This window comes from Dufourea novaeangliae, unplaced genomic scaffold (assembly GCF_001272555.1).
Source record: "Dufourea novaeangliae isolate 0120121106 unplaced genomic scaffold, ASM127255v1 scaffold221, whole genome shotgun sequence".
NCBI lineage: Eukaryota > Metazoa > Arthropoda > Insecta > Hymenoptera > Halictidae > Dufourea > Dufourea novaeangliae.
Window position 1 is genome coordinate 2,409,726 of NW_015374115.1, and position 13,385 is coordinate 2,423,110.

Here is a 13,385-nt window from a genome sequence, read left to right on the forward strand (position 1 = left end):
TACAGCTTTTTTTGTCGTTCGTTCGACCGTCTCGTTTCACCTGGCTCTCCTCGTGCGCGCGAGCGGGATCAATGATCTTGATAACCGGCCGCGCGCCGAGGCGAGACTTTACTCGCTGACTGTTTCGGTTCTCGTTCGCCTCCATCGAACGCGAGATGATTAATTTTGTAGGTGAGCGTTTGATGAATGAACGGTGATCCACGGTTGTTTAATAAATGATCGCCCCCCTTTCGATTTTCTAGGTTTGAGGGCTGGGCTGGAGGAATCGAGACGGAGGTCGCTGAAAGTGAGAGTGAATGTAGATGAACAGTGAAATTAATGTGAATTTGATAGGGTGACGATGACATTGATATTCGATTGGTTAACAGATTTGCAAATTTAGTAGCTTTGGATAAGTGCAAATTGGCTGTATTTTATTATTTTGAAACGCTTGTTTGGTCTGGGTAACGTTAACCTTAAGTACCTTTTAAATACTCCGAGTAGGTACCGTCCGAAAGTACCTTGAAAAAAATGCGATTTTTTAGGTATCTATTTAAATTACCATACTTCTCCTAAAAATGGAGATATTTTCACTACTTTAAAAATTTTATTATGACTATCCAGTAAACGTATGTTCCACTATATAAACTTATTTTATGAAAATAAAGTGTCATTACATGTGTTTAAAATATATTAAAAATGGAAAGTCGATGTATCGACTCAAGGTACTAAAAGGGGTAAAGGTTAGTTGGAAATATATTATTTGTCGCTATGTGGTGTAATGATCAGTATTATAACATCGCACGTATTTACACAATTTGAGGAAAATTCAACATTGGAAATATTGGATATAAAGAAATTGAAAAGTATGGCATTACACTCTTCCCCTTCTAAGCAATCAATAGCGGACAGAAAATGTCACGTCGTAAATGTTGGAGCTAATACCATTCAGTATTGACAATCTGTTTATAACACTTAGGTATATAATTTCATGTATCAACTATTAACCCTTTGCACTTGGAAGTGGCAATATATTCGCCACAACTGTTCCAGCACTAACTCGAGAACGCAATATGTATTACCTCTCCTTTTTCACTCTAAATTCTTTCATTGTATTGTGTATCGAGGCGCTTGCTTTATTACAAAATACAAAGTGATAAATATTATCAAAACAAATTCCGATTAAAAGTGAAAGAATCGATAAGTTTCGCACAGTCAAATGGTACGCCATCTTGCAGGCCAGCCGAAGAATCGAAGGGGCAAAGAGTGTCCACGATAACAGTAACTTCGTCCACCAATAATCTAATTTCTCGGCCAGTGCTGTATCTATTATCCGCGGAAAGTGTACGGCCGGGGGCACGGTAGCCACGTATACGTGAAATCAAAAAAAAGAAAACGTTCAATTTGCATCGGCCGCCATTCTTCAGCTCCTTTGAATTCCGTCGCTATAGCGACCTTTGTCCGGATCGTGCCACAATGGCCACTATCTTCTCCCTCGGCTCTCCGTTCTTCCTGGAGAAACCGTCGCAAACAAAGAATCCTCCCTGTGCCTTCCTTCCCCTCCGAGGAGAAAAAGGGCAAAACGTCGAAAAAGGTCGATACACGAATAAGCGATGCGCCGGTTGGATAATCCGAGAAAAAAGACCGCGAAACGTGAACTCGCACTGTGCCGCACCAACCAACCCTCCTCCGCCTCCTACTCCTCCGCCGCCTCCACCTTGCCACCGTTCGACTGCCACGGTGCCCAACCGTGTATGTACAGGATGAACCGAAGCGTAACGGATTTTTGGAAAACGGTAAAAACCGTATTGATATCCGTTACATGTAATACTTCGATTCGGGAAAGGAAATTCAGTGGGAAAGTATCGGTTGAACTGTTGTATTCACGTCTTTAGGATATTATATTTCTGCTGGATGATTGATTGATTAATACTTCGTAGAGGAAATTTATATATTATTCACCATTACTATTTTTATATATTAATACGTTGACTGATACAGTGAACAAGGCGTATTCCAGACTAATTTTATTTCGTTTTTTTGAGCTATAAATCGTCGAAAATATATGTGTTTAGTTAATAGAGGTCTTGTTTTATATTATACTGCGATATTAATTCTACGGAAAAAAATTGTGACGATATTTAAATAGTACAGCCTCTTTGCTATATACGTTGTGATCGTTCTCTACGAACAGCAAGTATCTACTCGTGTACAGAGCGCTTATCTGCCGCATCTACAGCATGTGTGTCGCGTGGAAGGCTGTATGCAAAACCTGCTCCGTTGACATTTTCCGCGCGAGCGATTTCATTCGTAGTTGACTACTTTTTGTTCCGAAACGATTTTTCAGCTCAAGTTCATTCGAGAGAACTTTTATTGTGAAATTTGGAAGATTTCAATCTAGGAAAAAAATCGAATTAGTAGATTATAACGAAATAATTCTTAACCTTTCAATGCCTACTGGAACATACATATAAATACATATGCTACGTGCCAAACATCTGTCGTTTGCAAAAAGGTTTATAATTTTTTATAATTTCAACATTTGCAACCAGGTGCGGCACCATTGCCATTTACAGTGACACACATTCGTTCACGTACTTCTGAAACAACAATTAAACATAAATTTTTGTACAAAATTTCTATTTCTATATTCTCATTATCCGTACATCTATCATCTTTTTCTGGTTAATATTTCTTAATTTTTAAATTAAAATTTGCATTTTTGTACGTAATTTGGTCGTGCATAAATGGCAGTCTTCCGCGAATAAACGTTATGAGTCACTGTATTTTACTTAAATACACCAGAAAACTGAAGTGTGAAAAATCCATGTATCAAATATTAAGAGATTGAAATCTAGAAGATTTTCTCCCTTCAGATACTTCGTCCATTCCCGCAATGCCACGCAAGAGAAGCAGCATTCGTTTAAAAAAAAAAAACAGCAGCTTCAACCTTTAGTCAGGATCGAACGTCGAAGAGCGATCGCGGCAAAAGCTTGGGACGAGCTTGAAAGCGCAGGAGCCCGGAACGGTGCTCGCAAGTGACTCGTTACTAGGGGTGAGAGCCGTCCAACCCTCGGGTGCAATCGTCGCGACCACAATTTACGCGGCCGATAAACCGTCCCCCTTTCCCCTAGTGCTACGTAACTCTCGTGAAATATTCGGCGGTCTGTGTGGAGAGGGTGGTCCGCAAGGTAAGTGGGTGGGGGCGGGGGGATGCATGAGGAGGATGAGGATGAGAAGGGAGAGATCGGTGGAGAGACGACAAAGGGAACAAAGCAAACGGCGTGACTGCGGTGGCCAATGGGAGTCCCGTGCGAGGGGACATCGGGACCGAATCAGTTTATGCGCGACAGGTTCTGGAAAGAGAGAAAAAGAAGTGGTAAAGGAAGAGAAAAGGGGAAACGAAACGGTAAAGAGAGACAGAGAGAGAGAGAGAGAGAGAGAGAGAGAGAGAAAGAGATCGAGGGGGTAAAAAGAAGAAGATAGAGGAAGAGAGCCAGGGGCCAACCAGACCGTATAGTTTGCCAACTCTCCAACCTTCTGGTTTCGCCGCCATGGAGAGACATTATTTACAACGGAGCCTTTGTTAGACAATGCTGGGGTACCCGCGGCCATCTTTCGTTCCTTTTCTGTTCTCCATATGCAACAGCATCTGCTCCGGCCATCCCATCGGCTCTCTTCACCATCGGCCCCCGGTGAAAAGAGAGGAGATCTCGCCTCTTCCTTCGGCTTCTTCTTCTTCCTCTTTCCCCATCTCTGGATCACCCCCTTGTTCTCTCCTCTCGTCTCTCTTCTATTTTGCGTCGGAGAGCCTAGCATTGAAGTGACTCTCGAAGGGGAAACTTGCGGCACGCTATCATTATCATAAACTCGCGGGACCGAGATCCGGGGGCTCGAGGACCGTAAAATATATCGAAGGTGCCCGGTGTGTCAGTTTCCCATAGAAACGGCCAACCCCTTAACTCTCTCCGCCTCGCGCTTCTGCCAACTTCGGAGAGAGGAACCTTTATTGTCCTTCCCCCTACTTTCTGACCGGCTCGAATCTATGGAAACGCTTGACTCGATCGTCGATCTCCACCTCACCCCCCCACCCTCCCGCTCCTGGCAACCCTCTTTTGTTTCGAACCAGAAAGATTTGCAATATCTACGGGGCTGACTTAACAACCTTCGGGAACAACGTGTCCCCGGGTATGTCCAACTGGCCGAGCATCGTCTCTCCCCTGTAGCCTTCCGCAACCTGGCACACAGACGGACGGGTTTCCGTGGCTCATTTCGATTCAACGGATACGCTATGATTAGCCAGGACACAGACAGAATACGGATGACGTTCCCTTCTTTCAGTTCGTATCATAGATTTTTATCGAGGATCTATCCTTCAGCGAGGCGCCCGTAACGTGCCTACGGGAGCAGGTGGTTCCTCGCGGAACTCATTTTTTTGCCAACGGTGAAAGCTCGTGCCCACGTTTGTCGTCAATTTACCATGATCACCTGGTCGTGTGTTCCCATTCGTCGGTGTAATTCATTTCTTCTAATTAAAACGCCATTTCTCATCCAACCCGTGTACCTACCGTCGCGTCGCGATATCGAGATAGAGGACGGTAGTCCGCGACCCTTCCCCCCCCCCCTGGTTTCGAAAGGAGACGAGGTGGACGGTTGGGACCTAGCGATGGTAGGTCCATCTTCCGAGACTTCTACCGAAGGGAACGAAGAAGAGCCCGTCCCATGGATACTGGTTTTCTTGCCGGCCAATATACACGGGTAACGCGTGCCTCTGTCACCCTGTCGACGGCCATCTGCTGTGTCCCGGAGCAGCTTCCGGCGAGGCGAGCGCGGCGCGGAGCAATCGAATCGTCCGTGGTGGCTGGTAGCTTATCGCTAGCGGTCGGTGAATAGGCGGGCAAGAACAGGAGGAAGAAGAAGAAGAAGCAGCAACCTGGGTTACAGAAGACGACGCGAGACGACGACGGGTCTCTGCTCGGCTATCAGCGGAAGCGTAGCATCGAACGCAATGGCGGTAGATGCAGCGGTAACAGCAGCTGGCTGGCTGGCCTGCCCGTTCTTGCAGTCAGAAAACGAGTCGCGGTCTCCTCTCTTGCGTATACACTGTCTATGTGTGCGGCGTACACACACGTATAGGGAGACTCTCCACCGAAGAGACAGTCGTGTATATATCGAGTTGGCAAGAGACGATTGCCGGACCCTGGGCTGGCAAGAGCAGCCGCCCCAATAAAAACTCCACTCCTCGAGGCCCTCTCTCGTTGTCTCCTCTTCTCGGTACGCTTCGTCCTCTAGCGAGTGAGAGGGTTTCACCGTAAGGGGAACAGAGAGGAAGGAAGAAAGGTAGAGAAGAGGTCTACCTTCCTTCGTCACCCTCCTACCTCTCTCTTTCCCCCTCGTTTCTCCCTCCTCTAAGGGACCGGGCGCGGTCCACGTTCCGACGTTTGACAGAACAAAAGACTATCGACCGAACCCGTGAACGCCGTCGAAGGCTTCCTCTTCCCTCGAAAGTAGCCTTCTGCTAGCTACCCTTCCCTTCTGCTTCTTTCTGTTTCTTCTTCGTCCTCTTCTTCCTCATCCTACCGTCTTCGCCAGTCCCTTAGTTCTTTCCCGATAGCCCTTCACACGTGGCTAGAGGGGAGATAGGGGGTCTAAAGGATCGAGGGGAATCACGAACACGGGGATGCGTGCACATCCGCGGCCCCGGCGCGTACAAATTACTGAAAATTGGTCCACTTTTTAACCCGAGGGCCCCGACACAAACACACACCGGATACCGCCAGCCGGCTACCGGTCGAGATGTGTCCGCGCCGGTTGATCTTTTCCACTGATCTCTCTCGCGCCTCGTACCGTTTCTTGACAGACGGAAGGCCCCTCGGTCCCGGTCGCGTTCTTGTTGCCCACCGCAGGAGCCCACACGGTCCACCTCAGTCTCCCGGTTGATCCGGGAATGCGACGATTTGCAGGGACCGGACACGGGAGTCGCGCTGCCATGCTCTTTCTCTCTTGGTTTTTACGTTTTGCGGAATCATTTCGATGATCGCCCAGCCAATTGAAATGTAGGGGAACACAGGTTACGCTGGGACTAATTGGCAGCCAAGGAGTAGTCTCTCTAGGCCGACTTGTAGTTTTAGTTAGTCGGTTCTTCGTATAGGGTGATGAAAAAAGGGACTCGAGGTTTCTGGTGGGCACCGCGCGAGAGACGTTCAATAATAGAAGGGAAAAGAGGTTTTGGTGACTTGGGCTCCGTTTCAGAGTTATTAATTTGTTGAAAATACGGGGATAATACGCGTGAAATACGTCTGACGAGATAGGTTATACTACTTAAAACAGTCGAATTCCAGCTGATATGCGGGATCGATCGATGACATACTTTTTTGATCAATCAAGAAATCTCAAACGAGATTTCGTCTGTCTTGATTTTCACCTTAGTTTGTCATGTAGAATGCACCTTATGAATGTATACCACATTTTTATTAACACCCATCATATAACAATAGAATTGCCAATAAGTGAGCCAGCATCATAGTATACCTTAGAATCGCTTATTGATGACAGCCATGTTTTACAAAATTTTTACTTCCTCATCCACTGACGACAGCCTCAGTACAGGGTTAATACGATATGAATGCAACGGTATTAACCCTTGATTTTTACAAAAATGAAAATTGACCTCCCCAAGAAATAGTGGATTACATAATGGTATACCTAATAAAACCAATAAAATAGGTATACCATTTATTTATCAACAGTCTACGAATTATTCTTAACTCGAAGGACTTCCTATGCTTACTTTCTTTCCAAAGAAGCATTCAGCTTCAAACCATCACCGTTAGAAGGAAAAAATTAATTGCAAATTAAGTGGATCTCTCGAATAACTCGTTAAATCGAATGAAACATTTAACCATAATATTTCCTATATTCTAAAAAAAGAAACACGTTATATGAAACTCAGCTAACAAAATTACCTTTTCCCTTTCTATAATTACAATTAATTCTTCCGTAACGTACCGAAGACACCTGGAAATATCCATTTTACCCACGGCTTACGAGCGCGTAGAGCCCTCCATTACTCGTGACACTCGGACGCCCTCGCGCGCGACTTAACGACGCTTAACTAATTAACGTAAAATTCGATCGGTCATGGAGAACACGAGACTCTCCCACTTACTTTCCCTCTCTCTCTCTCTCTCTCTCTCTCTCTAACACACATACTTAATCCCCCGCCGTATACACACCGGAGTGGACACGGGCAACCTGTTACTTCGTCCTCTCTCCTAACGGAGAGAACCAGATATCACGCCGCTATCTCGTTCGAAGCGGTGCCGGTGTTAAAGGTCGGCCGATTTCCACGGACAAATGAAGTCGGCTGGGCCCCCCCCCCCGTTTGTAAAACACCTGTAAACCAGGGATTGTGTAACACCGGTTGCGAACAGGCTAAAACCCACTAGTGTTCTCGCGACTGCCAACTGTCCGTTCGAGAAATCAGCTTGCGAAGTGCCCGTCCACGTCGTACGGGGAAACATAAATTCTGTCTCGTAGAAGTTCGAGGTCCGAGAGTTGTCCATCGTGATCGTGATAAAAGTTCCCTGCTCCCGTGCTATTTTCTGGTAACGACTGATTTTAATCGCCGATAAAGAGATCCCTTCGAGTGGCCGTAATTCGCCAGGGGAAACACTTTGTCGCGTTTCACATCCTCAGTTGCTGAATCGGGTTTAACGCGGTGGGGGGAAGAAGGGGGCTCACGAGACGAATTTATGCTCGGAGAACACGGACACGAATCGCGAGAATAAGGCTGAGGTCACACGAGCGTTGAATTGACGGACCTTACGACGCACGTTGAAACGTCCATCGTAGCGTTATACATTGTTTTGCATTGTTTTGCATAGTCACAGGAGTTACGTCCGTCGAATTTCATGTACGTATAACATTGGTGACATTATTAACCCCTTGCCTTACAACATCGAGTCAGATACGTGATAACGATTCTAAACTGAATTTAGTTTTCTTTTTTTTTTGACTGAATTTTTCGTTTTCTTTGAGTCAACATGAAATACTGTTCCGCTGGTATGAAAATTTGAGGTTTCGAGTAAATGTAACATTTGCCATATGAATAGAATTCATTTTGTATCTGGTACGACGATTCGCGATCGTCGATGAAACGGGAAGGACCAGATTCTGGGAGAACGACAAAGCAGCAGCTGTCGAATTCTCTGTAAAAGGCATCAAGAACCGCTTTTCGAGCCGCAAAATACGCGGAATTCATGGATGCACGCGCGTCTCTGACGAGACACGTTTCAGGTATCTCCCCTTCGCACACCTCTGTCTCGTTAGGTGTTTACACATATGTATGCCGGGCCCGTGACGCCGCCGCGACCAACTCGCAAATTAGTTGTAAGTAGGCTGACCGACAAAAGAGGCGTAAATTGGCCGGTTTCAAGGGGTGACGGTGCTTCGTTCAATGGTTGAATTAATGGGTCCGAATGGGACTTACGTTTTGGGCTGCAGCTGGGGAAGGATGTACTATTTCGAGGGGAAATTTATTGGTACAGAAACGTATCTCGTATGGAGTGGTGTAAAATTAAAATATATACTGTCGCAGAAAATAGTATTTATACACTGGTGACGCTTATTACAAATTGACAATACTATTTTCAGTGTAATATTAGAGTAAGAATAATTTGCTTGCAAGTATACTGGATTAAGTTCGATACATATTAAAGTGTAACCCGATGGAAACACATTGAACCTGTTGTTGCATTGTAAATAATATTGTCAATTAATGGTAAAAGCCATCAACAGCCAACAAAAGTAGTAAAAAATTGAGTGGGGACAGCACAAAAAGAACTTGGTTCGGATACGACCCGGATCTTATCCTTAGAGGGTTAATCCAATAGGATAGTTAGGAGAAGAAAGAAATTCCTACGTTTGCTCTTGTTTTTATGAATCACTTTACAAAATGTTCTTTCGCAAAAAATCTGCAATCTAATTTTCAGTGTATAGATACTTTTTTCTGTCACTGTGAGTGTTTAACCCTTTCGCCTACGATTTAAGTAAACCAAAGAAATTGATCTGAATCCAAGTCAAAATTGGATTACACATTTGATTTGACACAATGAAGTTATTACTTTATGTTCTGTAGGAATTCTTATGAACATCATCCAACATCGATGTAAATAAGCATACGTAAGCCATTTTATTCTACGTATAGAATTTCTGTACAAACTTTGATCGGATAAAAAACCTGCTAACCAAATATATTAATTTGTGGCGTCATAAATGTAGCTTTCCAGTGTGTTCAATTTCAACAATCTTAAAATTGTCAAACAATTTTGCAACTCGTTCGCAATACTGTCTGGACGCAAATGGACCTTATTTCGATTCCAAATATTTACTTCACGATAACTCCTAATCCTTCGAAATCGGCAATGTAAAAACAACATTTATTATGCAACAACCCAATGCATAAATAGTCACCACTCGACACCAGGAACAGGACATAAGAGAGAACAAAAGGGAGTTCCAAAGAATCACCTCTGTCAGAAAATGGAAAGTCACCACCCCCAGAAGTCATTCAGTCCTCTGAAACTCTCGATCCACGCCCTGGTCATCCGAATCCACGATCCCTGGTGGCGTTAACACGTCTCGATCACCTCGATGCACTCGCCGTAGCGCGCGCGCGCGCGTTTCAGGTGATATCCCATGGTCCCCCGGGTACGGGGTCGGCCATTGTATCTCCTCGCGCTCATTAAATATTAACGAGAGTCTCAATTTCTTCATTTCGTTGATGAGTCGCCGCGCGCCATCCGAGAACCCGCATATAGATTGAAAATTAACTTATATGAGCGCCGACAAAATATATATGCCGTACGGCCATACAACGCCGCAGCACTTATACGACTCCGGGGCCTACAATTTACACGAGAGAGGTCCCTATGTTGGTATAACCCCTAAGTAGGATAACCATCTTTTTCCTTTTCCTGCCGCCTCTCTTTCTCTCCCTCTCTCGACCTTCCCCTCCCTTTCATCTTCTTCTTCCTCCTTTTCTTCTTCTTCAGCATCTTTTCCTTCTTCTTCTTCTTCTTCTGGGCTGTTTCTATCTCTTCTTTGTACCGTCGTACTTCTTCTCTACCTCCTTCCCTCTTCTCTCTTCCCCCCTACACCACCGTCAAACAGCTTACGCCCGTGAACGTGAAATCCTTAAATACCTAATTTGATGCTAATTAGAGCTCGCACTTGCTCTTCGCGACCGGATCTTACCCGTGTGGCTCGCGTGCGCCGGAAACTCTGGGGATGAGGCTCGTAACACGCGGTTATTGATATTTCGAGGGAACACGACTGTCTTGGGACAAGGCAGACCCGCAGCGTGCTGAGAATTCTCAATGTAGCGAGAGTATATCGCGGAACGTGAATAAAATCCATGTTTCATTGGGATCCTGGTCACATTATGGTATCACTGTCCGAGGCCTGTCTTGACTCTGTAGGGTATTTCTGTCCCGTTTTTGGTCCCGATCGTCGTTGCCTCTTTCCCGATTGCTTTCTGTTGGGACTAATTTGTGATTCGATTAAGCAGAGTGCAGAATTATGATTGTTCTTTGTAATAATTGTTTCTTATTGTGTAGTGTTATATAGGGTTTCTAATATACCATTCTCGATGCAATTTATACTTTTTGTAATTACTTCTGAGCATATGACATGGAGAATGTTTTTTGTAATAATTGTTTCTTAAGAGTAGCGTCATATAATGTTCCCAATCTATCAGTTCGATGCAATTTATGCTTTCTGAAATTCATTCTGGAGAGATAACGTGGACAGTATTTATGTAAAAAGGGTTACTTTGAGTGTAAAACGATCGTGCGATCGATGAAAACTGAAGAAAATATAGTGGGACAGGTGACGATAAACGAGGAGTGCCGGTTCCAAAAGTCCAGATGTACGTAACTATTTATTATACGATAATTAGTCGCACTCGAATGCAGCACATTAATTCGTCTATACAGTTTTACATAATTGATTCACGCATTTTATGACGCCGACGTACATGAAATCATCGCTATGCTACGGATGCCTAACATGCGACCGCTGCGCCGTTCTGTTCGATTATGGAGACTATTCCCGACACTCTGGGTTCTGTGTCGCAAAATGTGGTAAAAAGGGGGCTGGAAACGAAAAGATAGAGCGATCGTAGTCGTGTTTAATCGATGAGATCCTGCTAACGGGAAATAATTGCACGTAAAATTACTGGATCTGAAATCTTTCATTTGGCCATCCTTATCTGTAACTGACAGATATAACGTGTCACGCGAATCAGATAGAAAAAAATTATAGGTTTACGATCGATAATGAATTTCATATTATAATTACTGTTGTTACTTTTCTGTCAAGAATTTCAAATGCATGCGTTTAAATGGGACAAATGGGGGCATTTTTGGTGTCCATCACTTTGCTACACATCGATTTGCACTTAAGATAACTTAGTATCCCGAAGCTTTCTTCGCAATGATATCTTACGTCTCGCTTAGATCTGGCTAAAAATGCTGCGAGTTCGTATTCTCCGCTAATCTTCATTCTGATTAATATACATATCGTGTCGTCAGTGGTCGAATGAGTGTATTTCGTACCGATCGAGTCCAAAGATCGCGGATCCTTTTCGATAAACATAAAATTCCACTAAACTACACATAAACTATCAACGTTTGTAACAACAAAAATAAAAGAAACAGAACTTTATATGAATATTATATACTGTACATTACAGTCCACTATTTAATGAAATTAAAAAGAAATGGGTTGAACAGAATAACTGATAAATATTTATATAAAGAAAAATAATTAAATTATTATAGATACATGTAGAACCTCGAAATAATTATTCAAGGAGCCTATAATTCCGTATTAGAACCAATTTTTAATATTTCTACAGCAATAATGTGACAGAAAAGTGTCAATTTCAAGTAGTTTTCTTTCTATAATAAATAATTTAAAATCATACAGTCGATTGATCCACGAAAGATGATCCCTTTGGATTCGCGCGGCACCGTAGAAAAAAGCTCTCGTATCTTAGCTACGTTTTTGGCACGAGGAGAGGAACGCCGTTTTAACGCACACGTCGCTTGTTCATCCGCGATTCTAGCCGTGAATCATCGATATATCAAAAAGTCTCTATTATTATTCCGGTTACGGCTAAAAAGGAAGAGAAGCAGCGCCGCGAATTCGGGGCCGGGTGTCGTGTGGAAAATCGAGGTATCGAAGCGAGACCACCATCGATCTCGTGACCAAGAATAAAAAAGACGAATAGAAATCCATCTTGAGTAAAAAGACGTACGTAATTGCACGCTGAATATCATTTTCACGATTGAAGACGCAGTCCATCCTCATCTACATGGGTTTCGCTAACAGTTAGACTGTGGATTTTTGCATTTATTAGAAATGTGATTATGTAAAACAGAATAGAGTAAAAGTTTTTGTAAAGGTTAGTAAAAATTTCATTTTATTTTGGACATGACAGAACCTTCGATGAAGCAAATCTCTGGTCTAATTTCAGCTCGGTAACTTAACCTATAAAAATCTAACTTCGTACAAAGATCCACAGTCTACTAATAGTATACCTCGTTCTTCGCACGCATGGCCAGCTCGCGCGTTCGCGGGACAAACTATCGCCTAGTACCTTTGGTAATTCGGATGTGCATGGAACTATGATTATTATCACTGATTACTTAAACATAATCCATCTTTCGAATCCCAACGGATCTGTCGCTGACCCCGACGTCAGCACCCGATCTGCTCTCGCGAACCCTGACCACTTCCTGGTGAATCTTTCAACCACAGGACGTAAAACATCATCTCGCATCGTATTCCACTGTTTCCCTATTCGTCCCGAGACTCATTGGACTGATTGAACGACTGCACGCGAGGCTGTTTGTTATTCGTAATAATTCACGTACATCGATGAATAGTCATTTGTTCCTGTTACCGATGATCGACGTCTGGCACCGGGAAACCGTAGTTGAAACGTCACCCGTTCGGAACGAGTTTTACGGCCAGTCCGTAACGCGACCGCGCGGTAGATGATCCGACTTTGCAGGAAGAAACCGACTCGGTGTATCAATCAATGATACCTACGGACGCATCGACGCGAGCTTCAGCTACGCGAGGAACGGTCATCCTTCAAACTCGTGTCCGTTCGCCAAGTTTCCTTGGACTTCTGTCATTACTCACCAGGAAGATCGTGTGTCGGCGGTTCTGGCAAACACCACCGTGAAAGTCCACCTGTTCAGGAGGGAATCCCCGTGAAATAGAATTAAAGGAGCACGCACAGGTGCCCTTTCGAGGGGCCTACGCGAGCGCCCCAGAATCCAGTCTCTTTTTATCGACTGTGACGATATACATTGTATAGAAATGAAAGAAAA